This window comes from Varanus komodoensis, unplaced genomic scaffold, assembly GCF_004798865.1.
Source record: "Varanus komodoensis strain SLA01 unplaced genomic scaffold, ASM479886v1 scaffold3, whole genome shotgun sequence".
In the NCBI taxonomy this organism is placed as follows: Eukaryota; Metazoa; Chordata; class Lepidosauria; order Squamata; family Varanidae; genus Varanus; species Varanus komodoensis.
Window position 1 is genome coordinate 7,929,362 of NW_025335761.1, and position 26,898 is coordinate 7,956,259.

The window sequence follows — 26,898 nt, forward strand, 5'->3', positions numbered from 1 at the left end:
TGGTAGAAGCTCTCTGAACCTGATGAAGTTTCCAAACATTCTTCAGAGGCAGCCCCACATACAGAGTATCACAGTAATCCAAACAGGAAGTAACTAATTCATGTTTCACCATCAGACAGCTCTGTCCGTACCATTCCATCACTACCGCTGCCCATCTTCCACAGCCATCTCAAATATCATTTATCCCAGATATAGGCCACAGATCATGAGGGGTTCATATAACTGCTGTTTTCTTTGATTAATCTTAGGCCTTGCTAATGTTTGGTCAAATCATTCACCTTTTCTTACCAATATTATCTGTATTGAAAATGTGCTGGGTAGAAGCCATGTGATATCTCTGTGTTTTTGTAAAAAAAAAAAAAAAAAACTACCTATCTCAGCCCCCTGCCCTTGTATATTTTAACTTCCCTGTTCCAGTATACTACAGAGTGATTAACCACTAAATACTAATGGAAACTGGAACAGCCAGGAAAAAGATCTTTAATTACCAATCAAGGGAAACTAAGCTCACTATGTTTTAATCAAATGCAATTATCTTGTAAATCCTTAATTAAGAAAGCATTCTCGATTTGCAGCAACAGACACCAAATTCAGATTTTTCTTAATCCAACAGATACAGCAATCACAAAGAGCCTTAGGAAAAAATAATGTTTCCCATGAACTGTGCTCCCAACTCCAGTAATCCTGAAGACTTCAATGTTTGTATCTTTGGGAGGCCAAAAGGCAATCTTAATATTCGTAAAGTTGGAAAAATAACGTCAGCATATACATACATTTGGGTTGCTTTTTTTTTTTTGCTAATCCTTACAAATATAACAGAAAGTGTTTTGAAAATCAGATTACTGCAATGTCATGTGATTAAATGAATAGTACAAGAGCACACATTGTATCTGAGATATTGGGGATCATTTTTCACTCCAAGTACATTTTCAGATTTAAAATTGTCCACTGATCATGAAAATGCACATGAATGATCCTCATCACAGGGGCAGCTATGAATGCAAGGAGAAACAAATGGAACTATCTTTACTGCCTCCCACACCCAGGAGGCCTGTAGCCATACAATATCCATGACTCTCAACTGGGAACTTGTGCAAACTCTTGTACTCCCATCTTGTTCTCCCAGTTTTCCATGCAACCCATGCCTGCCATGTTTCTCTTGTTTCAAACCAGCTGAGAAAGATAAAGAAGGAATTTTCCACTTCTTCCATTTGCTAAGCTCTGCCTGCAGCTAGACAGTGTTCCTTTCTTTGTACACACAAGTGTGAAAACTAGAAAAGGTGGTCACATACTTGCTCTCTTTCTGTTTTGCATTTATGTCCCCCACACGCACATTTTTCCAAAGGTATTAATGAAATCAAGCAGACATCTTTCTGTACCCCATAAACAAACCAAATTAAAAATGGAAAGCAAAGAGTTTATCTCATACCCAACCTTATCAGCTGCAGTTTTGTCCTTGAAGAATGAGTTGTTTACAAATTATCCCAGGCTGATCAATAGGCAAGCTTCTTTAACATTACTTGAAGAAAACTGATTTCCAAGTGCTTTTATTTTGTTACTGACAACATATATAATCTTCACCTCTTGCATGTAATCTATTTATCTGTCTATCATGTATCTATCTTCTATTTATCTATATGAGTCCCATATCCACTTAACAGTTAATATCTAAATATCCCAATAGGATATCAATATAAGCTAAGCATATTGGAAATTCAAGAGCTGCTAGCAAAATCATAAACCAAGAGAGCAGTTCAAAAGGAAATGCCTACATTTACAGCATATATTCAAGTATAGATTCATCATGGTAGAAAGCAGCATTGAACATGGTGAGAAAATAAGCTGCAACATTTTATTCATGTTAGCAAAATCGAATATATGTCACCATGTTCCAATTGCCAGTTACTAGTATGACCAGTGTGGAGTGGCAGAAGACTAAAACACTGAAGGTTTTATGGATCCCATCTCACTGAAGGTCAAACTGTCCAGGATATGTTTTCCTCCTGGCAGAGCTGTGTCCCCAAATGTAGCTCTTCTTCCTTGCATAGAAGTGAATGGAGGAAACAAAAGCTTTGTACTTTATGACACAATTGAAGCAAGCCCTAGAAAGGAATATAGCTGCTCCCAGTGAGCCCATTTACTTCAGGGAAGAACAGGGCCAGCCTTTCCATGAGGCAGGGTGAACCATTTGTTCAGGCAGCGGATTGGAAGGGCAGAGGGTCACATCCTTCCCTACCAGGATGGTCCCTGTGATCACCGCCAGACACAACTGCACCAAGTGTGCTCCTCTGCCATGGTTTCTCTGAGAATCTGTCTAATCTCTTGCTTCAGAGCAAGAGGTCCATTGGGTGGTCAGGTAGGCAGGCTTGCAAGAGAGGGTCCCTCGCCTGGAGGAGTCTTTTGGCGTGAAAGATTCCCCAGCATCCTCAGAGGGAGATACTGGTAGGGCAGCTTCTCTGGTGAACCACCCAGGCCTGAATGCTGAATGCTGCACTTTAAAGCTCTATCCTCAAGGCTGGATCTGCAGTCAAGGTAGCAATGGAGGCTGCCTCTCCAGTGAGCCTAGCCAGTCTCTTGGGGACATGGCACACAGTCACAACAATGGCCAACAGTCGCAGTGGTGACAACAGCAGCATGCATTGCCCCACCTCAGGCAGTGGAACATCTGGAGCCACAGCTGGGCAGAAGGAAACCGTCCAGGTTTGCCCATTTCCCTGTTCCCCACAAGTTAAAGGAAGATACTAAGTTTTAAGTGAGTTGACCTTATCTTCATGGCCCTGCCCAGGATTTCATTCCTTGTCCGTGTTGCAGTATGCATTAGAGAGCAGTCTAATTGTATATATGTGATAATAAACATCACAGACTCGTATATGTTGACATTTGCCAACAGTTTTTGTAACTGCAATTCATTTACTGTTTCTAGGGAATTTAATGGGAAATAATGATAATGGAAATAGTTGTACCTACATAGGACCTGCACCTGTTTTCCATTTCTCTATGACACACTAGAATGTAAAACTGTATCTTTAAACTCAGGAACTAACTAGTTACCTTTCTTAACTAGAATTTAATTGTACTTGAGCCAATGTGCATTAACACTAATTCACTTTAACATTTGTTAAACACACGTGGCCATTTATGTAAGTTGTATTAATCCATGGATGCAGATTAGTGGTAACGCAAATAGCCACAAATCTTCCCTCAAAGTGAAAAACTATTCCACGATCCCAAGGAATCCACAAGATTCCAGGAAGGCCACTGTGGAATGTGCAGGACAGATTCAGAACTAATCAGAACTAATTTGAATCAGTTACAGATGCCTCTAAAATACCTAGGGGTGCCCCATCTGCAAACTTTTATTAATGGAAGCTGCCTTGAGCACCAGTTTTTGCCAGAGAGGGAGAGTAAAATAAATAAGGAAATAAACCACCAGTTTGAGTTTGCCACCTTAATCAGGCAGGAAACTGTTCCACAGTACTACAGAGCTAAATTTCCAAGCAAAAATGTCCTGTCTTAGCTATGGACATTTTTAAAAATAAAATAACAAAAATGAAGGGTATAGCAGGGATTTCGGGGGGGGGGGGCACATGTGGTTTGGGTGCAGCCCACCCCTACTTTAACCCTTTGCCTCTTCCACAGTTCCAGTCTGAACTGGAGAGCTTCCCACTGATATTTGCAATGGGAGGAAAGCTAATCCTCATCCATGATAGCTTTTTAATAAAACTAACCAGCCACATAAAAGCTAAAGATATCCATAGCTTGGCCTTCAAACTTTTGGCTTTGGGGCATCCTGGCAAATGATGTTGAAGTCTTAGTGCTTCACCTTTAGTACTCACTGTGGTTCAACACCTTCTGAAATCGTACTCTCAACCCACAATAGAACTTGAAGTTTAATTACCATGTTTAATAACAAGTTGTCATGATTCATCATTTGCTCTTTTGGCAATCAGGCTTTCAGTCAATTGTAGCTACATTTTTGTGGCATTATAAAGTTAACCACAGGGAAGAAAGACATGCAAGCATCATTCTTGAAGGCTTATTAAAATTCTCTGCCATTGCCTGCTACTGGAGGTGATTTCTAAACAGGGCCATATTGTTTTGCAAGCTGCCAAAAAAAAAAAAAAAAAGACCATTTTGCTCCTGCTCTAGCGATGTGTAATGAAGATGGCAGCAAGCTCTAATCTTATGTCAGTTCACAAAGACTGAAGCCAGGTAGGTGCTATTTTGGAAGGCTAGTGATAGGGACATGTGGTGCTGGAAATCCCATTCTGTTTAAGCCCAATGGGTTTCCATTTTGGTGTACATTAGTGGTATTTTTCACAGTTCTGGAAATCTTGCATTTTTTCTTCTTGGGTACACAAATTGATTATGAGGAGGGGAAGTACTTGATATTTGTGCCAATGATGTCATACATTTAAAAATATGGTATTGTCCAAGTGCCAATACAAAAAACAATAAATAATGGCCCTATTTGGATACATTTCAAGAGCCCCTCCCTATAAAAGATTCAATTTCTGCATTTACTGCCAATAAAACAAATTTTTAAAAGACCAGAATCCATACTCTGGATCAATTTGCTAGCAACTGAGTCAACACCAGCAGGGGAACATGGAGCAAAATCCACTAGGCCTGAATCAAACAAATCCATTGAGAGTTCATACCTACAATGGAATTCTTATATGCTCCTAGCTGGGTATAGTTGAAAGAGGAGTTCTACTCATGTCTGAACTGCTCAGCATGTAAAGTTTCTCTGACCAGAGGTGATTGTAGCATGACTCAGAAATGAGTGGATACACCAGTTATGGGTCATGGTGAGTAGGGCTGATGGGAACTGAAGTCAAAAAAGGGAGAATGCAGCAGGCTGGAGAGGGCTGGTATTCATGGGGAGTTATAGCTTTTTCATATCATTTCATATCTTCTCACTAAAAATGCATAGTAGTTACAGTCTAATTGTATAGATAATGTAAGCAGTTGGAGATGTGAAGGAGCTTTATATATCAAAGCAACTTCTCTGTTTGCAGCAGCACCTTCCTATAATGGAGAAAGCTCTCCCATTGATGGACGTTCCTCTGGTTCTAACCCAGTATGGTCTGAAAAACTATGAAGATTTTCTGCAAGTTGTGGAAGAATTTATATACCTTGGCTTACTCATCGATTCAAAGGGAGACTGCAGCCAGGAGTGTGAAGAAGACTTGAGACTTGAAAGGGCAGCAATGAAGAAACTAGAAAATGTATGTATGGATGCTTCACTGGAAAACAAGGCCAAGATCATTTACATGACTGTATTCCCGATCATAGTCTATGGGTGTGCAAGCTGGACAGTGAAGGCAGCTGACAGGAAGAGAATTGTGCTTGCAACATGGTGCAGACAAGTAGGTCCTGTATTCCCTGGAAGCAGAAATGACAAAACTGAGTCATACTTTGGATACATCATGAGCAGACAAGACTCACTGGAGAAGACAATCATCCTAGGGAAAGACAAAGGTGGGAGGACAAAAGGAAAACCAAATAAAAGACGGCACGACCCCATAAAGGAAGCCACTGCCTTGAATTTAGAACAGCTAAGCATAGATAGAACATTTTTGCAGGGCTTTCATTCATAGGGTCAACATAAGCCAGAATCAACTTGGTGGCACATACCAACAACTAGCATGCAAGAAACTTAGCAATGTATTTAATTTTTAAAGGACATCCTCCATTTTGGGGTTACACCATTGATTTTATTGTTAATACTAGAAAGTTGTTTTGAAAGGTACTATTTTTTGAAAATGTCATCCTTAAAATTAAAGGAGTATTTCTTCTATCACCTTTCTTCTTAGGGCCAAGTTTTATACTGTGTTACACATGTCCTTGCATCTAACCTTCAGAGACCTGAGCAGACATGGAGAGGAGAAACCCTTTTGTGCCATGCTGTGCTCTTGAGAAAAATCCCTCATCTGAAGCATGTACTTCCTTGGTGGGGAGAGGGCCCCACTGCGGTAAAAACAGAAGGTCTCTAGTGCTTAGTTATCCCACCACTCAGGTCTAGTTTTCAGCACTTTTGCTTGGTTTGACAATAATAGGAACCCCAGCTGCAAGATTCCCATTCCCAAAAAACATATAAACATGAACTCACTACCAGATCAAGCACAAGTCTCCATTGACTGAGACTATGACATATAAATTGTATAAAATTATGATTTTTAATTCACATTCCAAATTAGCTAATGTGACTTAGTACTGTGCCAAATCACCTTTTGCATATCATATTAAATATTTCTGCAATCTGCTGTGTTTCATAAGCCAGAGGGGAGAATCAGAGAGAGAGAGAGAGAGAGAGATTTTCTCCTCAGTAAAAATGTGTATGCATGACATGTCACATCAATGCAGGGTAATTGAAAATCCACACTGAGGAAAGGATGCTCCAATGAAGTTGTTGCTTTATTTTTATTTTAAAAAATATCCTGATGCAGGCCTTGTAATTGCAGTTCTCCTATTATCCTGGGTATATCTGACTGACTGATTCATTTGCATTAAATGAGGCATTAAAAATAATTTTCTCATCTAATAGCAGAAACATGTCATGGAATTTAAATATGAATATCCCTGACACTCATTAACAAGTAAACTTTTGCTGGATGTATCATCAGCCACTTAAAAAAAGAACCCTTAAGATTGTAGTTGAAAAATAGCTATTTCAATGCACATTGCTTCACAATGCTGCCACTGGTGGAGAGATTGGCCTTTGCAGGCATCTCTGACTGAGGAAGGCATGTGGAGGTCCAGGTGTGGTCCAGGTACATGGGGTCCAGGTGTGAGGATGCCCGGCTGCAATAATAGGTACTCTAGAAGGCAGACCCACTCCCTGCACCAGCATTTGCCATGTGATCTGCACCCACATGAGTGTAGGCAAGTGCTGGTTGCCCTTTGGAGCCCAACAGGAAGCAGCTGCCAAACCTTTGTTCTACCACTGATCCATAGCCCTTCCTCAAAACAGCCATAAGATGGACCCACCAGAGAAAAATGCTTTCTTGCTCAGGCTTCTGCTCTTCCCATAGAGATTCAATAGTGTCCTTTGATTTTGGCATTAGTTTAAGGTTTAACATTTAGCCAGAAAAAGTCCTAAAGCTCTCAGCATTCCCCAGCCAACATAGGGACAGTGCCTAGGATTATGCTGCTCATCTATTTATTCGAGTGCATGACCAAGGCCTAGAGCAGCCAACAACAAAAATGGGTTCTTCTTCCCATGCTGTGACGAGGGGCACTTGGCTTCCAAATATTTTCTTCATTCACCACTGTCTTTTCTGCAGTTTCCCACACTTTAAGATTGGTTCTTCTAAGCTGATGTGATTATAACTGTTTCAAAGGGTAACACTGAGTTTGATGTTTGCAAAGCAAGGGTTTTTCTTCAAACAGAAGGGCTTGCAAATTATTTTAAAGGTCACATATGTATGCTGCATGCCCTTGAGGTGCACATGACTTTTTCAGACTTGGAAAAACCTGGGCCAACTGATTGCTCAGGAGCTCAGGTATTGTCAGGGAAGTAGATTTGGGTTCTTTCTTTCAGTTTGATTTTAGACCTTTTCAACAATTACGACATGGAGAATAAGGAGTTAAACTAAACCTGCTGGGCACACAATACAGCCGCTTCCAGATATGAGTGCATAGCATGAGGATGCCAAATGCACAGATGCACAATCAGCACAAATATTGCAGTGCTGTCTCATGTCGCATTCCAAACATGATGTGGGTGGAATCCAGCATGCTTCAAGGCAGACGGAAATAAGTGTTCAAGCTCAGAGGCTGGGGTGCAGCCAATGGATGGAGTGAGGCCCTGTGGCCACAATCACCACTGCTGTTCCTCACTCCATGTGTTTACTCTAAATGGCCTTTCCAACTGTCTAGATTTAGCACTGGGTGTGAATGACAATTAGCATAAGATAACAGCTCCAGCCTCCTCCCTTCCTCCTGGCACACCCCCGTTATGCTTGTCGAAGCCCAGTTGTAACCTCGGAAAGGTAGCTGGCATAGTTCTTTCCAGGCTGTCTGTGAAGGGACCGAGGTGGTAGGGTTGGCCTTCAGAGTCCCAGCTCCAAAGTCACAGCTCCTCAGAGCAGGGGCTCCAAAGAATTCTATGACCCCACCAGGTGATATTGGGAGACTATAGACTTGTGCCCTAAGAATGTTGTGACAAAAGAATTTTCCTCAGAACACATCTGAGCATCACAAGCTCATGTAGCTTGTCTCATTCTCTAAATTCTGACGGGCAGTGACTCTTGAGCATACTGCAGCCTTATGCTGTCTGCTTATTTATTTATTTTATTTGTAGCTCATCGCTGTTTTTTTCTCTCTTCAAGGAACTCAAGGCAGCTTGCATAATTCTCCTGCTCCTCTCAGTCTTATCCCCACAGCAACAACCCAGTGAGGAAGGCTGAGCTGAGGGTCTGCGACTGGCTCAAAGTCCCCCAGTGAGCTCCATGGCTGAGCAGAGACTAGAACCCAGATCTCCTGAATCACAGTCCTGCGCTCTTCACCACTAAACCACACTGGCTCTCATACTGGTCATGGAACAGAAGAGAGGGCCTTCCCAAATGAAGTGGCCACCTGTGGAATGGTCTCCTAGTGTGAAGTGCTTCTGCCAACAAATGAAGACCCATTTGTTTGTCCAGGCTTTTCCTGACTGCTATCATTATCAGCTAGCCCTGGTTGTCTTAATGAGATACTATTTTAATCACTATTTTGTCTAATTATTGATTTTCTTGCATTGAAATATGATATGAACTTGTAACATGTTTTGGAGTTTAGATTGTTTAATTTTTTATGAAAAGTAGCATAGAACTTTTAAAAGCAAATAGCTAAGCAAACACTCAACACCTACTAATTCTCAACATGTTGGTGAATACAATCAAACAAAGGAATAGTTCTCAGTTGCTTTATTGACTTAAAGAAACTGTTTGCTTCTTTTTATGCTTTAAAGACCTTAAATTTGAACAAACACATATATTATTGTTGAACGCAACATTTAATATTACTTAGTCATTTGAAATTAAGTTTTCCCTGAGTGTTCTCAACACTACAGGCACAATGTAATCCTAGATGTTTTGTGGAGTCATTCTTTGCTATTGTCTGTTTTAGCTGTTTTATTTTTTTTTCTGGTTTTATGATGTTTTATTGTATTTTAATCTTCTGTCTTACCAACTATCGTAAACCACCCAGAGAACTTCAGCTGTGGAAATGAAAATGGTAATAATAATCCTTTCAAAGCTGCACTCTCTACATAGCTCAGTTGCTGGACCAGGATGTGTGGCTGGTCACATCCAAACTGATCCTGACTTTGTGACAAGCTTGACAGTGAATTGAGCAACATGAAACATTTGACCTGGGTTGGACAACCTGGGTGATAAAACATGAGCAAGGTTCATGGAAACTTTGGCAAACTTGTGACTGGTGTTTCAGTGAATACCAGTTAGTGCTGATAGATATGTCAAACAAATGCAGCTTGATGACTTCACGTATGACTTTACATGATTGAAAATGAAGTAAACAACCTTTTAGTTCTTTTGGAACAACAAGAACAAGAACACAGATGTTGTTGGAATCCACCCTCCAGAACAGCAATTTGAAATTTTCAACCCCTTACTTCTGCCATCAGGAGCAAACATTTTTTAGCTAGGCAGGAAAAAAAATTATTTATGAACATCCTGATGAGGAACGTACAATCTGACCCTCATTAAAATCCCAGCAAACACACCTGTCAGCCCTGGGGAAACTGCAGAAAATGTGAACCTTGATTAATAAAACTACTGATTAAGTATTATGAATAAAATGAAATATTCATGCTCTCTCTTGCTTTCGCTAACTCTTTCTCTTTCTCTTTGGAAAAGCTGCTTGTGAAACTTTCAGTGATATTCAATCTGCAGCTAAAACAAGTTTCAACTCTAGGATTTTTCAGGCATTTATGAATTCCATAGTTTTAAGGGCAAACACACTAAGTTTCACTTCACAAAGAAATCTTGCAGCAACCAGTACTAACTGCCAGTCATTAAATCAATCACATAACAATATAAAATATCTAGTAGTATTAGATGACAACAGAAAATGAAATAGGTGTCAAACCATCCCTAAAACCATCTAGAAGGTGACCAGGATAATAATACAAATGTGAAAAAAGTTTTTAAGGATTTCCTAAAAGTCACTGAAAGGGTGCGGTGGCTCAGCAGGTAAGATGCTGAGCTTGTCGACCAGAAGGTTGGTAGTTCATATCCCTAGTACTGCATAATGGAGTGAGCTCTCATTACTCACCCCAGTTTCTAGCAGTTCAAAAGCATGAAAATACAAGTAGATAAATAGGTACCACTTCAGTGGGAAGTAATAGAATTCCATGAATGGAAGTATCTAGTCACACCAGCCACATGACATCGGACAACACTGGTTTTTCAACTTGTACTGGAGATGAGCACTGCCCCTGGAGTCAGACACGACTAGCACACATGTGTGAGGGAAGTCTTTACCCTTTACCCAAAAGTCACTGAAGTTGGTCCAGATGTATTGTCCTGGCAAGAAAATGATCAGGTCACCCTAGAAAGGTCATGTTGCAAAGATTTCTATCATCTTTATCTTGAACATATTTGTGGAGAAAGTCAACTAAAGAACTAGAAAGACTAATATTCCCAAGTCCATGTTTGCTAGGAATATGCTGGGTGGGAAGCATTAATGGGGAGGATTAGTAGGTGAGAAGGGGTCTTCCCAATATGGATTGTCTCCTGAAAATGTCTTTCCCTTGAGGGGTTTCCATTTAACCTGATGTCAGTGCCGAGTTTGGAAAAAAAGGACAGTGGGAAGGGATCTTCTCGTCCACTACTTATCTTCCAGATATGCATTCTACCTTTTCATTAGTGGTATAGCAGAGACTGGAAAGGCAAGAACCAGTTTCTAAGAAGAGCTTTCCTGGCAATTCTATTCATGTGTAAGCACATGTAAGGTTAATTTAATACTGAGACGGTCACCACCACAGCAACATACAAGTTAGGCTTGTACCACTAGGAAGTCCATTCACATCATCCTTTAATGAAAAATCCAAAGATAATATTTAAATAAATAAAAACTTTTAAATAAAAGATCAAGGATACGCATAACAGGTGGAGTGAGTAAGAAAAAGAGAACTTCGGCTCTTTCATTCTTGCAGGCTACCACAGGGTTATTGTCATCAGCTAAGAGATATATTAAAAACAGGCTTTTGTTTCAAATTATTAAAGGCTTAGGGTATTGGTATTGTGGAATTGCTACCAGTTAGTTAGGTCTGTCTTTTTTTAAAATTTTTGTTAAGTGTTAACACAGGATTGGTAACCTACAACTATGGTTTGGCCCATAAAATCCAATAGCCCTAGTCATAGTAGCTAATGGTATGCAACCATAGAAGTTGTAGGAATTTATATAGCTGAGCATGAGAAGAGGGTTAGAGTCTCCAGTATTAACTGTTCATAGCAGAGGAAAATGTTTTTTTCAGGGACTAGAACTCTCCTACTGACCACTTTCTTAGTCATAGCTTTTATACTTGTAAATGAACAGACATTACAAAACCACTAACAGCCACATTCTGTTTACAATACAAATGGCTAAACAAAAGGCAGAGATATCTTGCCTGCTTCTCAGCAGAGTATGAAACACTGGAAAATAGATTTCTGGGTTCTACACATATAGATAACACTCCTGGCCAGAATTCAAACTACCCATTCATTTGCACAAGAGATAAGGTGAGCTTGGTTAATTTTCTTTCTGCCTGTAGTCACTTGTATGGAACTGAATGTATGATATTTGTTGCCCAAGAGTTTCAGCTATTGGGTGGTATAGAAATGTCATAAATAAATAAGTATTCCGGATATTTCCCTGACAGATATTTTGTTAGAATACTGATTTGGCAGGTGGTTCTGGATGAGCTGAATAAGGTTACTGGGGGATTTTCTGGTTCACCTCTCTGACAATTATATAAAAGGTTTTGTTAGGAAATGCCAAGTGAAATGCCAAACCAACTTAAAATCATTACTGAGAAATAATTAACAATTTGAAGATCTGAATAAATAAAAGGGTGGTGATTTCATTAAATGAAGACAGATGATGATGATGATTTGTATTTCTGCATCACCCAATACCCACCCCATGCAAGCTCTCCCTGAACCCTTGGTAACTTATATGAAACTGGGTACATAAGATTTTCTGTTAAGCAAGGAATAGCATTGATTTAAAAGTCGACTACTCAGATGCAAAGGATTACTTGAGAAATTACAAGCTATAATTTCTTGATGTTCACGGTCACAAGTTTATCTGAAGTTTGTTGTATGGTCAATCTATCATTTAAGGTCAAACACACACTTAAAGCTTTTCTCCTCAATTAACGGTCACTATCACATGCAGGATATATTGTGATATTAAAGCTGTGGAATTTGAATTAGCCTTGCCAAGCCATGCCCAGTAAAAACAAATGCATAAAATGTGAACTAAGCTTATCTGAGTGAAATAAATGTACCCCTTGATTATGACTAATCCCTGAGAAGTTACTGGCATGTCTGAGCCTAATATAGGACAGCTACAAGATGAGGTAATTCTGACATGATATGAGGTTAAATTGCACAAAATATTCTCTGATTCCTACACATGGATTACATGGGCTGTATCCAACTGTGAAGTCACTCATGAAGAGGATCTCTGGCAGAAAGAAATCCCCTTCAGCCTTTCAGCACACCCCATAAACCTCAAATTGAAGTGAGGGTGAGGTACACTCAAGAGTAGATTTGTAACATTCGTGGGGGACTTCAATGGAAGGAGATGACAAAATGCTATTTTGGGCTGCATTAACAGCAGTATTGCTTCCAAATCACAAGAACTAGTAGTTCCTCTATACTCTGTACTAGTCAGACACACCTGGAATGCTGTGTCCAGATCTGGGCACCAAGATTTAAGAAAGATGCAGGTAAATTAGAAAGGGTCCAGCTGAGGGTGACAAAAATGATCCAGGGTTTGGAAACACTGCCCTATGAGGAGCGACTGAGGGAATTGGGCATGTTCAGCCTTGAGAAGAAAAGACTGAGGGGAGACTCTATAAGTACCTCAAAGTCTGTCACAAACAGGAAGGTCAAGATCTCTTCTTGCTGATGCCAGAGTGTAGGACATGGAATAATCGATTCAAGTTGTGACAACCCAGATTCAGGCTGGATATCAGGAAAAGCTTCCTCACTGTCAGAGCAATACAACAGTGGAATCAGCTGCCTAGAGAGGTGCTGGGCTCTCCCACACTGGAGACATTCAAAAAGAAACTGGACAGCCATCTGAGTGGGATGGTGTAATGTAGTGTCCTGCAACAGCAGAGAACTGGACTTGATGGCTTTCATAGCCCCTTCCAACTCTTCTATTCTATGATTCTAAGTCCTGTTGTATGAAGAGTCCCATTGTGCAAGCAAAATCCTGCTGCATATCAGTTTCTCAAAGTCCCATGCTTTGTGTACCCTCCACCTGGAGCAGCCTTTTACATAGAGGCATAGAGGCAATATCTATCTATCTATCTATCTATCTATCTATCTATCTATCTATCTATCTATCCATCTATCTAATATCTATATCACCTAATAGCTGAATCCCTCTGGGTGTTTTACAGCAACAGAAAAGCTCTCCTATTAAGGTCTTGAAATATTTAGCTACAGGAACTATTGCTGTGTTTTTATCTTGGGGCATTTGTTGTATTGTAATATTTATGTTTTATAAATACAGAAGTAGATTTAAGAATGAAAGACAAAATTGATTCAAAGATTGTTCCCTTAAAATTTCTTACTGCATTCAATCCACCAAAACCAGAAATGAATCCATCAAACAATTGTTGGGATCAAACCAAATGTTACATGTGTAATCTCCAACCAGATTTCTGCTTGTTTTCCTTATGAAGCTTTCCTTATGAAGCTCTGGCCAGTTTGGTGACACTCTGAAGTCGATTTGTGCATATGCATGGCAAGGAAAATCCATTCTCTTAGCATTTCTATGTGCTGGATAGAAGACCCGCCTTGAACACGACTTCTAGAAAATCCTTTGTAGAATTGTGTCATTAATAAGCTACTGGTGATAAACAGATAGTCCAAGGCTTTCTAAATTGTGTAACTATAAATGTATAACACCAACGAAGTAAAATTAATTCAATCCCTTTAGGAATATCAGAGAAATGAAAAGTGTAACAGAAAGGGAGGGCTTGAAGTGTTCTGCAAGTATCTCACATGAAGGCAGCATTTCATATAAGACCCTTGCAATCCCAAGCTTTTTCCACAAGAAAAAGTGCACCAAATAAGTGAAGATAATGATAGCCTTTTCCATCAACAGAATCAGTTAATCCCCAGAAGTTACCGTGGTTTAGCCCTCAATCCTGTTTTAATTGTGGAATTTATCACTAAATCTGGATGCAGCCCAAGAACAGGATCTCTTTCTTGTCCTCTCTCTTTCTTTTTCTTGTTTTACTCTGAAGAATAACTATAGCCAATGGGAACTATCTGTATTTGTCAGGTCTGTTCAGGTAAGGTAATCTTCTACTACCTTGGAGTCTATGAAGTTGTATTTCTAATTTTTTTTTTTTGTAGTTCTTTTATACATATCCTGAAGGAAATTGAAGATTTCATTGTCCGTATAAGCTTTGCATACATGACACAGACTTGTCAGCCGGAGAAAAAGTCCTTGCTAATGGAGAAAAACACCTATCAGGTCTGAACAGCCTATTCCTTTTCTTTGATGGTAAAATAGGGAAATATCCATGCTGTTAGACTCTCATCTTAAAAAAAAATAATGAGAACATTAAATATTAATCAAAAACACATGGAATGTACTTTCTTTCAGATATTTCACACTTCTTCTTATATTCATATTTCAGCCCTCCCACTCAGATGAAAAGGTTCAGGAGAACACAGCCTCTAGGTATCTTAATTAGTAAAGAAAAATATTTTTGCCCTACTAGCTTCAACATTTTGCTCCATTTCCTTATCTTTGAAAGCAAAAGAGCAAAAAATCCTATGGAAAACAGAACTCTTGTTGCATAATCCTGTCAGGCAAAGCAAATCTTCCCAGGTTTCCTAAGAAAACTAGCTAGATTCAAGACACCCAACACTAAAGATCTGACAAGTTGATTATAAAGATGATGTATGATTTTAAAAATCCATGTGAAATTATAACTAGAGAAAAAAGCTGGTTTGGCATATTCAAAGTTTAAAACCCAGACTTCAGAACATGAAGACAACTGTTACACAGAGAATTTTAGTAAGGTTTCATTGAATTGTATTCAACGGATGATAATACAATCTCTTTGTGTTCTATATGTTAAAGCATCTCTGTGGTTGAATCAAGAAGGCACAGTAAGGAAAACTCACTGAAGAAAATGTCAGCAAGTTTTCACTCTCATGTATTTTATTTACACTAAATACAACTAATGTAGGACACTTACATTGTGTCCTACATTAGTTGTATTTTTGCAGCTATCTTTTTGCAGCTAGGACAACTGAAACACCAGAAATGGTTTCTTTATTCTAAGTAATGTTTTCAACAGAGTATAATTTGTTGAATTAGCATGTACCCCAGGAGGGGGTACTAAGGCTTATACCTGAAGAACACTTCTCTTAAGACTCAGATTTGGAAACTGTAATTGTCTATCAACTAATTTTTTCATTCATTTCTTTTTTCTCATTTGTTTTACAGTACTTCTCTCTACTGTTTATAACTTAATGTTCTATATCAGGGAATGTTCAGTGCTGCTTGCTGTTGGTTTGTGCCATAAAATTATCTCTGACTTATGGTGATTCAGTGAATGAATGACCTCCAAAGTCAAGATGTCCTGTCCTTGATGCCTATTCAGCTCTTGTAAACTCAAGGCAGTGACTCCCTTTTGAAATCAATCTATCTCAGATTTGGTCCTCTCTGCCTTCTGCCTTTGACTTTACCTAGCATGATTGTCTTCTTCAGTGATTTTTGCCTTCTCATGATGTGCCTGATTTACAGTCTCAAATCTAGGTTAAATCCTGGTGTTTATGGTACTGAATTAGGTTTGCCACCTCTTTTTTTCTGAAAAGCATCTGAACTTTAATAGGTGCATTAATAGATGCAGGATCATCATGTCCTTCAGCTGTCCCTGTTGAGTTTGGCCAGTGCAGATGGGAGACCATCCCATTCCAGTTGGACTTTCCAGCTGAACATTCCATTTTGAAAAGAATTTACCAAAGTTCTCAAGGGCCACCATATTCAGGAGAGAAGGAACTTGTGATTTAAAGAAAACCAACCAGACAGGTTCACCATTTCTGTTTAAAACACAATACAACATAATAACAAACACCAAACCAGAACAATAATGCCATATAAAACCAGCAGTGAAAAGTCTGAAATTAAAAAAGGTTGCTTTCCCTACCTCAGAGAGCACCCTCTGCAGTTATTTCTATGGAAGCTGCATTCTTGGGGACAGGGGTGGGGTAGGGTATTAGCAGAACTCCTATTCTCTGCTTTGAAGTCGAAGCACTATCTCTGCCCTCAAATTGTGGAACCTAAACTATCCTATGTCCCCTCCAAGAAACCTTGAGAAGAGAAGGTGGAGAGGAGATATGATAGGAGTTCAAAGGTTCAAGGACTTCAAAGGTTGTCACACAAAGGAGGGTCAAAATTTCTTCTCCATCTTCTCAGAATGTAGGGCATGGAATAATGGGCTGAAGAGAAAGGAAGCCAGATTCCCACTGAACATCTGGAGGAATTTCATGGCTGTTAGAGCAATACAATCATAGAACAAATTACCTCAGGAGATCATGGCCTCTCCCACAATGGGGGCATTCAAGGTGCAGCTGGACAGTCATCTGCTAGAGATGCTTTAACTTGGACTTCTGCATTGAGCAGAGGACTGGACCTAATGGCCTCCTTGGCCCTTCCAACTCAGCTATTTCATAATTCTATGAATTAATTATTATCCTGCCTTTCTGCCAATCATGAAACTTAAAGAGAATAACAACAAAAATATAGGTTAAAAGCAAAATCTTTACTTATATAGAGCATAAAAACAGATATATAGAAACACTAAAATAGAACAATAATTGCCATGAACAATGGACAACATTGGAAGCCAAAGGCTTCTTTTAATAGAAACAGTTTTGCCTGCCAGGGGAAGGACAACAGAAAGACAACAAACTTTGCATTTCTCAGCAGGGGATGTCAAGTCTTGGAATGTTGCTGAGAAAAGGGCCTCTCTGCATTGCCAGTACATGTGGTTCTGTTGGTGGCCAGAACTAGGAAGAAGATCAAGAGTCTTAAAACCTGAACAAGCACTGCCGAAACCCTGGGCACCACCCCCAAAATTATCTTTCCCCTGCACCCATCCTCATCACTTCCAGCAGTGGGAGAAGGGCAAGGAGTATTTATTTAAAACATGTGTATGCCACCCAATTGTGCCACAGCACCTCTGGGCGGTTCAAATTAAAATTAATTAAAATTCTCTACTTGTGTAAGTTAGCTCAGCAACTGGGTGGAATCATGGCACAATGATTTTGAGACTGGCATCTGACTCATTTGATGCAGGTATGCACTACAGGGCTGTTCCCAGTGAGCCAGGGTGAATTCCCCAGAGAGATTCGCCTGGCACCAACACTTCTTTTCTTTCAGCATCAGGCAAAACCCTTTTTATCCTCCCAGTATTTTAATTGTTAACCTGTTTTATTTGGTGGTTTTATATTTTAACATCAGATGCTGTGCAGCTGCTACTCTTATTTCTATTTTTATTTTATTGTATTAATCTGTTGTGAACCATCCCAAGATGTCTGTGATGGGATGGTATAGAAAATTTTGGAAGGAAGGAAGTGGAGATTTGTAGTGTGTCTCAAGCAGAAAGGAACTGCTCAGCCAGGCACTTTAGACTCAGGGACTCTTTGAAGAGGTGCACTGGTCACTTTCACCAACTGCCACAGCTCCTCAGAGCAAGAGTTGGGGAGCAGCAGGAGGGCATGGAAGCAGCTGGGCGCATCATGGCACCATCTTTTTTTCCTTCCTCAGGAGAGATGAAAGCTTTCTAGGCAGGTATACTGTATATGGAGAGAGGCAGTTCCTAAGATACTTCTTATGAATCAGTATTGCGTTTAAGTAGCTACAGTGCATCAGACAATTCAGTCTGATTAAACCCATAACTTCCAAAGAAGTTAAGTGGTAACTACATCTTAAACATAGATTCTTCATCCAATTGTTGCAACATTGTCATGTTTGACATATTCAATGTCCTTCAAATTTCATGCTATGTATATGGAAAACATTAAAGTTTTAGGCAGAAGAAGGCATGGTGGCTCTCCACTGAATCATTAAAGAAAGAAACCAAATATAATTTAAATAAATGTAAAACCATACTAAAGAATCATTTAAAACAAAAACAACTTAGTATTTCCTATAACTCACACTTGTTGTGTGCATTTTATTTATGTTTCCTTTCTGAATACTCCTTTCTGAATATTTCCATTCTGAATAGTCTCTAATTATTCTGCAGAGCTAGGGAATAAATGGAATTGGAATCTGCTACCCACACATAGTACATTGGAGTTTTTGTTTGGCGCACTTCTGTGAAACACATCCATATTGGAAGCACCAGGAAGGGCCCATGCTGAAATCTCTGCCCAGGGTGGAGATGAAACCTTATGGAATCCATTCCTCTAGCTCTCATGGACTTCCTATCATGCTCAGCTCAGCCTTAGAAAGTGAGCCAAGCAGAGAGGAAATCCACATATGCAGAGAGGGAATCCACATGTGCTAGCAGAATGAAGGTTGCACGACTGGCAACTTTCTTCCATGTCAGATGCTTGTGCGACAGACTTGCAGGCTCCGGTCCTGGCAAGCCCCATGAAAGCAACCTTCTTCCCCATTGGGTGGAGCAGCACAAATGCTGCTGAATTGGTGCAGAAGATGGATGCTGCTTGCACAGAGCATGAGACTCAGTTCCTGGTGAGTGCACCACAAATGGTGGGTGTGGTCTCCAAGAACTCAAACACATGGCCACAACCTATCTGAAAGGGTTACTGATGGATAGGGTTGGGGGGAGGAGGAGGAGGAGGAGGAGCAGGAGCAGGAGCAGGAGGAGCAGGAGGAGGAGTTTTATATAAGCCAGCTTGATTCTTAGAAATGAAAAAGGCAGGATATAAATATAATAAGTAAATAAAGCAGACCCGAGTCCAAGGAGCAAAGTCCAGGGAAACTAATAGATTCCCATCCCCAGAAAGGATTCCTCACCCAATTCTACTTCTAACAGAAAATAAAATGTACTTGTTCTATTTGTTATTATTTTTTCTTCCTTTTTGTGCCCTACCAGTAGATGTAAGTGGGATTAAGTAGAACGTTTGTATCCTACCTTTAAAAAAAGTTTTCTTTGGCATAATGTAAGGTGGCATAACATCTCCACCAGCAGTATATGATTCATGATGGCTATCATATGCTTTTGTCACTGACTGATGAATATGCCTGGGTGAATTCACCCCAAATAGTGATTCTTTGGAAATGGCTACTTAAAGAATCCACTGACATTGATCAAGCAGTTACTTTGGCATAAGTTCTGAGAGAGTTAGGGTGAATTTGTCTGGGTCAGTTCAAAAGAAACTATATACAACGTGGCCATTTGTCACCAAATGACAGCTGTCCTCAACCCCCGCCCCCACTAGTTACAATCTTCAAGTCTGAGATACATAAATGAAAGCTGTCAAGTCCAGAAGAGGAAGGGATCCAATAAGTGAAGGCTGCAACGAAAACAAAACAACAGGAGTTCCTGCCTCAGCCTGCCATGCTTTAAACTACAGCCCTAATCAAAACGACTTGGCATCAATTCCCTTCTGAGCAAACATCCATGGGACTGTGCAATTGGTCCATTTTATTGTACCACTTTTCGAAAGGTAATGAGCAGTGAAGGCTGGAAGACAGATACAGACCATTGCTTGTTTTGCATTTCTAATACATTAACTTGGGTTGCTTTGCAGTTAACTTACACATGCTCGGTGTCAGGAATGCTGTATACAGACAAGGAAGCTCTCTGTTGGCAATTACGTGACGTGACATGATAGGCAGTTTTTGGAACAGGAGACCAATCCCTGCCTGTGTTGCCTGAGATGTGCACCAGTCTTTGGAGCAAGAGGCCAAAGTAGCAACCTGTGTGGAAAAGCAAAAGTTTTAGGCCAACAACTCTGCCAGATCACGTCAGCTCAACACAAAAACAAAATTTCTCGAGCATTAGCTATCCCTACAGCACCTTCAAGAATTCAATTGGTCAAAAAGCATACTGAATACAAAATGTCTTCAACAGTGGCCCTGGGTGAAAGTAATAAACAGGCCAGTATCTGTAACTAGCTGCTACTCTCAAAGAGAATTCTGCAAGCTGGGTTTAGCATATGCCAGTATGTATTAGTAAATGCAGACAATGGTTCTTTATTTCTGAAGACAAGCTTCAGAGATAGTGTTGACTTGTAATTGCTTATTCATGCAAGAGCTTAATGCCACAGCCTTTCAGTTCCAGCTACCAGCTTTATATTATAGGCAGAAAGTATATGCTTATGGACATTTGAAATCACCAAGGAGATAGTCATAGATGCAGGCAGAACAAGGAAGTACATCTGAGATCAGGAGGCTATTTGCATAGTTGCATCCTATTAAACTTAAGTTGCATTCATTTCAATTGATTTACTTTAAGTGGAACTTAGCTTCACTTTTACCCAGAACTTGGAAGTGCTAACCTAAAAGCAGCAGCTCTGGTCTGTACACATGGATCTCCTGTGTATAAACAACCAACTTATTAAGAAATGCCCCAAATATGGAGCTCAATTTGTAATTATCCATAATTAATGGAGATACGTTTACAATAGAGATGTTGCAGGTGTGTCGATGGAAACAGGGTCAGGAATTCCTTCCATTACCATTTTAATGTGAATGTATCTACTTTTGAACCTAGTGCGCAAACTGAAATTCAGCTATCCTTGGAAATTTACATCATTCTAAATTTTGCAATGAAGTTATCCCATAGAAAATACAATGGGTACATGAAGTAAAGATACATATAAAATTGCATATTTAGGGTGAAATAGGCAGAAAAATGCATATGGATTTTCACTGAGGTTTAAGCACACATATGCACACACATTCAATATTTGGGACAAACAAAACTTAAGATTGCAGAAAATTGCCAAGTTCAATACATATGGAATTTAAGACTGGAAGAGAAGAGAAACTGAGCAAAGCAAAGCAACAGATTCATCTTTCTGTAGTTTATAATATTCAAGGCACAAACCTATGCATGTGTAGACAAAAATACAAAAAAATAAAAATCCTGCAACTCATAGTTTTCCCCAGCTAGGATGGAAATTCTAGGACTTATATCTGTCTAAAGTATCACACACTTCCTTGATCCACCTGGGATTGCACGTTTTCTTTTTTAAAGAAAAAATATTTGTAATGTTCGCCAGATCTGTGGAGCTCAACTTATGCATTTTCTAATCTTTGAACATGCAGCTAGTCATTTCTCTAAACCATTGAAATGTTTTATGGATAAATGAGCACTGGGTATGGCATAAATACTTCAGATTTTATTTTCATGTAACTATTATATTCCTATACCACCCAATAGCTGAAGATCTTAGTATGCCTGTTAGAAAATTTATACACTTTCCCATCTAATGGTTAACACCAGATGGCTGATATAGCCAGCCATATAATATATGGGATTTTGAGTTCAATTTTAATGAGAATCACATAAATAATAAAGGAAAGTCAGAGCAGAAGTGACTTTGTAACATTTTATTCAGATGTTTCATTCAGATGTTTAGAGCTAAATGAGAACTTTGGAAAAGATTTCTGAGAAAACTTGTCATGTGGGCATCAACAGAAAGAATTCTTGAATGAGTACATTTCCTGATTTGTTTACCCTGTTCCCTGCAGGACACAAAAGATAAGGAGGATTAGTCAAGTCAATCAATGATCTGTATTTCCAGAACAGACAAAATGGAATCCTTACATTTGTACAAATGGAACAAGCCATCTTTGCGGACACTCCTAAACTGATTTCTCACAATGTGGTCTGTCTTATAACTATTTCAAAAGAAAATAGTTTGTTCTACGTAATAATTGTCACTGTTAATAAGCAATGGAAGTACCTGACAAAAGACTGAACTGGCCAAAATATGAAAGATGTGATCCAATGCATGTTAGGCAGAAACAGTTCATACAGCACCCATAGCTGGCTAAGGAATGCTGGGAGTTGTAGGAATTCTTTCTGTCTAAACATGGATATGTTTCTTTCCTTAGTCTATGTTCTTCAGCCTAGTGTCCAAAGATGCATCTCATATTAAAGATATGATGAAATCCAACATTCAAATACATGTTACATTTGCATTTGGCTGGAACTGAGTATTAAGTATTTAAAGCTACCAGCTAGATCTCCTAGTATGAAAACCTGCTTTTGGCTGATGTAAATTAAGTTTCATTCATTAAGGTGCACTAGTAGGGAAGACAACAAATACCTCTTCTGTCATGAAGTTGTCAGCTGTTTCACAACCTATATATTAATATGTGCTCCCAGGCTTGTCTGGATTCAGTCTTCTTCAGTTGCTAAACGGAAAATCAATTCCTGCAGTGATTTCAGCGAGAAACAGAAACACTTAGCATACTCTTTCTCACAGGAATTATCTGCCCCCACTCCACTGCCCACCCAGCTAAAAAGAATGGAAGAGAACTGTAACTGTAAGCCTTCTTTGTTCTATTGAAGACTAAGAAGCATGGAAGGTACTACAGAAATACTAAGTGGATAAAGCACCTACTATTTTACACAATCCCACCTAGCTGCCCATAACTATTCCAACTTGGAGGATTATGGGAACCCTGTGGAGAGCAGAAGAAGTGTGGAGGCAAAAGTTGCCCCTGTAATTCTCCTATGCAGCATAAGGATTTGATGGCCTATTTTTGTCCATCTAAGTTTTTTACAGGAAGGAGTAGCATGGATTTCAGCCATCGAAGGCTTTTGCCCCAAAGCGCAGGATAGCAGATGGAATGCCACATATGCTGGTGGGGCCTGCCTGCTTCTCTCCCTACCCTGCAAATTACCCACCAGTTTCTGAGGTTGCCATTGCAGTCTTGGAAATGAAGCTATGAGGTCACTATTGCAACCTCAGAGGGCAAAGGGAAGGGAACCCATTGGAGATCCATCTGGAGCTCCATCTCCAACCTCAGACTGGGATTTTGACAATGGAACTGGCACTCTGAAGTCTCCCATGGCCTTCTAGATAGCATCCTATTTACTTACTTACTTACTTACCTACTTATTTAGAAAATTTCTATGCCGCTCCATTCGCCGAAGCCTCGGGGCGGCTTACAAATAAATCAATTAAAATACTATAAATTAACAATATAAAACAAGTTAACAATATAATATAAAATAAAATAAGTCGCCCTGGCCAAAGAATAAAATAAATAAATACTATTAACAGTTAAAATGATGTTTGAATAAAAATCAAAGGACATTTAAAATGACATTTGAATAAAATCTTGTATCACCCTGTCCCACACACACACACACACACACACACACACACACACCAGGGAAAGAGGCAGACTAGAGCAGAGGCACAGAAAAGATACCAGTAAAGTCAGAAGACCAGCTCCTGGGACTCAGGATTCATGCAAAGAAGTTGATTTCGAACTGGATCCCTCTCCTCCCTTCTCAGTGTATCATTTTTGCTCACCCTGATAATACAAGGACAGCCAGCAAGTGTCCACAATGACTTGCACATTCATTGCAACCTGCTGCTTGTGAGCCAGTTGTTGGTGATGTTGGATACTGCCCAGTTATTCTCATCTGAAGGGGGTATGGGACTGTTCATGTTATGTCCACTATCATCTGGCTCTGCCTGTTCTACAGTCTTTCCCTCATGGTCCGGTTTTCATTCGTCACTTGACTTATCTCAGGGTATGAGATTTCAGTAATAGCAGCCCTGCTTCTTCTTCCAATTCTGACTCGGATTCTGAGTTAACAACCCCGGAATGCTGCATTTTAGGATAAGCAAGCCAACTCCCTGTATCTTGTTTGCATTTGCCGTACCTGTTCATCCTATACAAATGGGAAAATTACACACATTTCCCTAACTGGGAGCAAATTGCCTTCATACACCAAAGCAGGACTGGTTTGGTCTATAGGGCAAATGGACAAAAATTAGGAAATGTATGCCTAATTAACCTGGATAAATTGTACAAATAGAACACAAACACGTGGCCAGAAATTTTGGTGGACACATGCTGGATATTGAGTTTGGGACTTTGAACAGGGCGTGCCCATCAAAATCAAAATTCTCTTATGTCCCTTCAGAAAGGCAGGCATGTGCTTCTGGTAGGTACATTATTATTTTAATTCTCAGAAGGAATGGAGTGTATCATTTTTGTTCACCCTGATAATACAAGGGCAGCCAGCAGGTGTCCACAATGACTTCCACAATCATTGCACACAAGGAACTCATGTCAGCAATGGAAAAGCTAGCTGAGGGAAGGAATCCCTCTGGCAAAATGCTGTCATTTATTAATTGGAAAGTGCCACTTCCTCTCAACAGATGCACTAGACAGAGGAATTATGAATGACCCCCTCTAACAACTGCCTAACACCTGCAAGTTTATTGTATAATAAAAAAACAGCCATCTGTGCAAGTCTTACCTAATGCAAAAGTCTCATAGCAATACAAGGTCCAGTTGTCCACAGTTGCCAACAAGAGACCAAATATATCCTAGATCTCAAGCCTTTTTGTTTTCCAGTGAACCTCAACGAAGTTTAAACTGCAGCATAAATGCTTCACATATGCATCTGATCACTAATTATTCAACTCTATAATATTAACACATATCCTGCCACTGACAGTCTTTCATGTTCTATATCCTCCTTTGTAGGGACCACAGTTTGGGTCCTATTATTACTATGGAATAAGAATGTAGTCTGTGAGGGACAGCTTTCATTCTGGGTGGATTTGTTTTGCTATGCTGGCATGTGCTTATTGGGTTGTTCAGGATCCCTTCAGGATTTCAGTTATAAATTATTGCTTTGTTTCAGTTATACATTTCAGTCATATATATTATTTTGATTATATATTGTTGCATTATTCATCCTTTCCTAATTGGTTGTTCTGGCTGGTGTAAGGACCAGGACATGGGCAGCGGCTGGGACAGGCTGGTGTGAAGCCAGGTCCTGCAGCTTAGTAGGGCTAGAGGCTGGTGGCATGGTCAGCAGTCCAGGGTCAAGATACCAGGCAATCCAATATTATACAGGTGTGAGAGAGAGAGAGCACAGTCCAGAAACGGTCTGGTGGTCTGATGCCAGGGAAGCAGTCTCATAAAGGTGGTCCAGTCAAGCAGGGGCAGGAGCACAAAGAGTCACCAAGACTACTTGCATTGCTGTGGCAAAGAACAGCAGTGCCAGAAAGCCTTTTATGCTGTTCTTCAGGACCTCCAGCTGCTCTGCAAAATTGTTCTTCAGTTGCTCCCTGGAAGAGCCTGTAAGGTGATGCTGGTTCTTCAGGCACTTGCAGGGTCACTCAGACCCTGATCCTGACAACTGGGCAAAATGGGAGTCAAATACATCCTAAAATTCAGAAATTACATTTAGTATAAAAATTCCTAGAGTGATCATGCTTATGTTTTAACTGTTGAGCAATGCCTAGACAACTAGTATTATGAGACATTTAATATGCATACTAACATAAATAAATGTGTGCTGGGCAACCTAAGCCTGCTAAATGAAGAGTAGTTCTAGTGGTACCATGGACAGTACCACAAGAACCAGAATGGTGGGCTGAGTTCAGGACCAAGGACAGCAGTCTCAGTAGACTGCTAGTAACTGACAGGCAGTTATTGTCAGGCAAGGAGGGCTTTTCCCAGGATGCCCACCCAATCAGGTGCTATCCCTGACTGCTAGAGGATCAGCAAATGTTTCCTGTAGATGGCGGGAAGAGAAGGTTGGAGCAGTGAAGGGAATGTTCTCTAGGGCTTCCCTGGAAATGAAAGAAACCCAAGCTCCACTCATTAGAATCAGGATACATTAGTACTTCCTGAGAGTCACAAGGATAGACTATGTGTTCTGAAGCTAACAACTCATTCTGGCAAGTCAGACTCACTATCATTGGTAGATATTATTATTATTATTATTATTATTATTATTATTATTATTATTATTATTACATTTCTATGCCGCCCCTTGCTGAAGCCTCGGGGCAGCTTACAACACAATAAAATACATTGAAATACAATAGCACATAATAAATTACCATTAAATACAAAAATACAAAAAATACATTGAGTTACAAACATAATAATATAAAATTAAAATTATCAGTATAAAATAAGTAAATAAATAATATAGGAGGAGAAAAGAGAAGGAAGAAGAAGTTGCCCTGGCCAGATCATATGTTTTAACAATTAAAATGATGTTTAAATAAAAAGATCTTTACCTGGCGCCGAAAAACCAGTAACGATGGTGCCAGGCGGACCTCTTTGGGGAGTGAATTCCTTAGGTTGGGCGCCACGCAGAGAAAGCCCTCCTCTGAGTACTTACTCTCCTAATTTCTTTCATGGAGGGTTCCCGGAGAAGGGACTCTCCCGCAGATCTCAAAGGGCAGTTGGGCATATACGGACGTAAGCACTCGTTCAGGTAGCCTGGACCCAAGCCGTTTAGGGCTTTATAGGTCATAATCAACACCTTGAATTGGGCCCGGGCTTCAATGGGCAGTCAGTGAAGCTGACGGAGGACTGGAGTCATGTGAGCATAACGCCCCGTCCCCGTCAGCAACCTCCAAGGTCTCTCAGACCTTGGTTTTTCTGAAGTGAAGTCCACTGCTTCAGCTGGTCAGTCAATAGACCAACTGGAAAACATTCATTGCTAGG